The sequence below is a fragment of the Somniosus microcephalus genome, unplaced genomic scaffold (assembly GCF_052327205.1).
Source record: "Somniosus microcephalus isolate GS21.2 unplaced genomic scaffold, FLI_Smic_1.0 unresolved_chr2, whole genome shotgun sequence".
NCBI lineage: Eukaryota > Metazoa > Chordata > Chondrichthyes > Squaliformes > Somniosidae > Somniosus > Somniosus microcephalus.
Genome location: NW_028225180.1, coordinates 82,577,018 through 82,580,804, shown reverse-complemented (window position 1 = coordinate 82,580,804; position 3,787 = coordinate 82,577,018). Strand labels below are relative to the sequence as shown.

General features: G+C 50.7%; 1 protein-coding gene across 1 annotated transcript in view; it reads right to left on the bottom strand.

Moving 5' to 3' along the window:
• Positions 1-3,516, bottom strand: part of sipa1 (signal-induced proliferation-associated 1) — a 131,706-nt gene extending 128,190 nt beyond the window's left edge. Inside the window, exon 1 of the mRNA XM_085976233.1 lies at positions 3,385-3,516. The gene's annotated coding sequence lies outside the window, so the exon portion shown is untranslated. The remainder of the gene's footprint in view (positions 1-3,384) is intronic.
• Between the last annotated feature and the right edge of the window lie 271 nt (positions 3,517-3,787).

The window sequence follows — 3,787 nt, the reverse complement described above, 5'->3', positions numbered from 1 at the left end:
GGGAGAGGGGAGCGAGGGCCATGGAGGGATTTGAAAACAAGGATGAGAATTTTAAAATTGAGGCGTTGCTTAACCGGGAGCCAATGTAGGTCAACAAGCATTGCTGTTGGGCAAACGGGACCTGGTGCGAGTTAGGATACGAGGCAACAGAGTTAGAAACATAGAAAAATAGGAACAGGAGTCGGCCATTCGAGCCTGCTCCGCCAGTCAATATGATCATGGCTGATCCTCTATCTCAATACCATATTCCCGCTCTCTCCCCATACCCTTTGATGCCTTTTGTGTCTAGAAATCTATCTATCTCCTTATATATATTCAGTGACTTGGCCTCCACAGCCTTCTGTGGTAGAGAATGCCACAGGTTCACCACCCTCTGAGTGAAGACATTTCTCCTCATCTCAGTCCTGAATGTCCTACCCCGTATCCTGAGACTGTGACCCCTCATTCTAGACTCCCACCCCCAGCCAGGGGAAACATCCTCCCTGCATCCAGCCCTGTCAGCATTTTATATGTTTCAATGAGATCCCCTCTCATTCTTCTAAACTTTGGGATGAGCTGATGTTTGTAGAGTGATGGAGGGCCATACAGGACACACACAGGACATAATCCAGGCTGACAGTGCAGTACAGAAGGAGTGCTGCACTGCCGGAGGAGCCGTCTTTCGGATGAGACATTAAACCGAGGCCCCGCACTAATACAGGAGGGTGTTAGAACATGGCAGTGGCCAGAAGAGACAAGCTTGTGTTCCCATGTCAGTCCCGATCTGTTCGTTGTTAAAAAGGAGGGACTTGCAACAGCCCCTTTCACCCACTTAGGACGTCTCAAAGCTCTTAACAGCCAATTAACTACTTTTGAAGTGTAGTCACTGTTGCAATGCAGGAAGCACAGCAGCCAATGTGCACACAGCAAGATCTCACTGATGCGCCTCAATAACTTCAAGGCTCAAAGTTAACTGGATAAAACTAGGCTATTATTAGCAAAGAAAGATGCCTGTGTCTTCACCTAGCATTCTGCTGTTCTGCTGCAAGACAAGCCTGGGCTTGTCTTAAGTAGGGCCAGGTATGGGCGGAGCCGACACACCCAATGGGGAGAAAGGGGGCGGTGCACTATATACAATACAAGGTAAAAACACAGGAGCAGGCAATACAATATATGTAGTTAAATACAGAGTCTGATGAATGACATATTTCATCACACCCACAAACAGCAATGAGATAAATGACCAGATAATTGTTTTTAGTGATGTTGGTTGAGGGATAAAAATTGGCCCCAGGGCACTGGGGAGAACTCCCCCTGCTCTTCTTCCAATAGTGGCTGTGTGATCTTTCACATCCACTTGAGAAAGCAGATGGGGCCTCGGTATAAAGTCTCATCCGAAAGACGGCATCTCCGACAGTGCGGCGCTCCGTCAGTACCGCCCCTCTGACAGTGAGGCGCTCCCACAGTACCACTCCTCCGACAGTGCGGCGCTCCATCAGTACCGCCCCCCCGACAGTGCGGCGCTCCCTCAGTACTGCCCCTCCGACAGTGCGGCACTCCCTTGGTACTGCCCCTCCGACAGTGTCGGCGCTCCCTCAGTACCGCCCCTCCGACAGTGCGGCACTCCCTTGGTACTGCCCCTCCGATAGTGTCGGCGCTCCCTCAGTACCGCCCCCCCGACAGTGCGGCGCTCCCTCAGTACTGCCCCTCCGACAGTGTCGGCGCTCCCTCAGTACCGCCCCCCCGACAGTGCGGCGCTCCCTCAGTACTGCCCCTCCGACAGTGTCGGCGCTCCCTCAGTACCGCCCCCCCGACAGTGCGGCGCTCCCTCAGTACTGCCCCTCCGACAGTGTCGGCGCTCCCTCAGTACCGCCCCCCCGACACTCCCTCAGTACTGACCCCCGGACAGTGCGGCGCTCCCTCAGTACTGACCCCCGGACAGTGCGGCGCTCCCTCAGTACTGACCCCCGGACAGTGCGGCGCTCCCTCAGTACTGACCCCCGGACAGTGCGGCGCTCCCTCAGTACTGCCCCTCCGACAGTGTCGCCCTGGATTATGGGGCTCAAGTCTCTGGAGTCGGATTTGAACCCACGGCCTTCTGACTCAGAGGCGAGAGAGAGAGTGATACCCACTGAGCCACTGCTGACACTGAATAACACACAGCTGTATGGCGATATACACAAAAATAAACCACATCTGTATCGCGATATACACAAAAATAAACCACATCTGTATCGCGATATACACAAAAATAAACCACATCTGTATGGCGATATACACAAAAATAAACCACATCTGTATCGCGATATACACAAAAATAAACTACATCTGTATCGCAATATACACAAGATAACCCACTTCTGTGATAACGAGAGAACAGGCTACACGAACGATTAAGAGAAAGTTTATAAATGGGTGTCTTAATTCTAAATACCTCCTAAACAGATTAAAATTTTCTGCATTTTTTTTTAAGAAACTGATTTGACTCCTTGTGGCGCGTTTGTCAGATTGAAGACCCAATTATTTTTTGTTTTATATTTTTTAAAAACCCACAGAGCCAGACAGCTGGAAACTTTGCAATTATTAAAGACATATTAATCCCATATACACTTCCCTCCGGCTGCGCGGCGCCTTTAAGAGCCGCAGTATCGCTTGCCTGGGGTGTGTGTTGGGGGTGGGGGGGATGAAATACATAAATACAATTAAAATCGCAACCGATTCCGCGATTTAAATCGATACACGAGCAGGCTAGGGAGGAGGGGGCGATGCACAAACACGGGGGTGGCTGCACTGCACTGCATTTGGAAAACATAATTTAATCAGTTGAGAGAGAGAGAGAGAAAGAGAGCGGAAATCTAACAGCAGCCCAGAGAAACTGACATCCTCCAGCGACAATGTCACTTTCAGCTTGTGAATCGTTCGAAAGGGGCTTTGCATTACACCTCAAGATAATGTGAATAAAAGCGGACAAAACCGAGATTGCACCGTCCCTGACCTTCAATCATAAACCAACCCCCTCCCCAAAAGCCTGTTTCTAAAAATCCCTCTCCACTCAATCCTCATTCAGCCAAAAAAAACCACAAAACAATTGGTTTTAAAAAAAATAATGTTGTTCAAAAATAATCAATATTTTGTTGTTGGGAGCAAGAGAGCCGAGTTTTTTTGTGGAGAGGGTGTTCTGTATACATTGTTACCCAGGCTGTGATATTATAAACACACACACACACACAGAGACCAGGGCAAAACAGACAAGCCCACCGCCACAGTAACAAAATGACCCAGAATAAACCCGATACAATCCCAACACTTGCTCCCACTTCATCCCCCAGCTCTCTCCCTCCTTCTCTCCCCTCCTCAAGCAGTTTCCAAGCCGCGGGTCGTGCCGGATTCGGCAGCCCACCTTACCCTGGCTGCTGCTTTCAGATGTTGCCAGATGCTGGTCTGTCTCTCTCTCTCTCTCTCTCTCTCTGCTCGCCGGCCCGTACACCGGCCATGTGACACTTCGCCTCACTTAAAGCTGCTGCGGTCACACTCCAACACTCAGCTCTCCCTCACCCTGTCTCTCCCTCTCACACCCTCCCTGTCTGTGTGGCTCTTTCTCACCCTCTCTCTCTCTCACACCCTGTCTGTGTGTGGCTCTTTCTCACCCTCTCTGTCTCTCCCACTCCCTCCCTCTCTCTCACACCCTGTCTGTCTGTGTGTGACTCTTTCTCACCCTCTCTGTCTCTCTCTCCCCCTTTGTGTGTCTCTCTCTCCAACTCTGTCTCTCTCCCTCTCCGAGTCGCCCTGCCTCTTCCTCCCTTTCTCT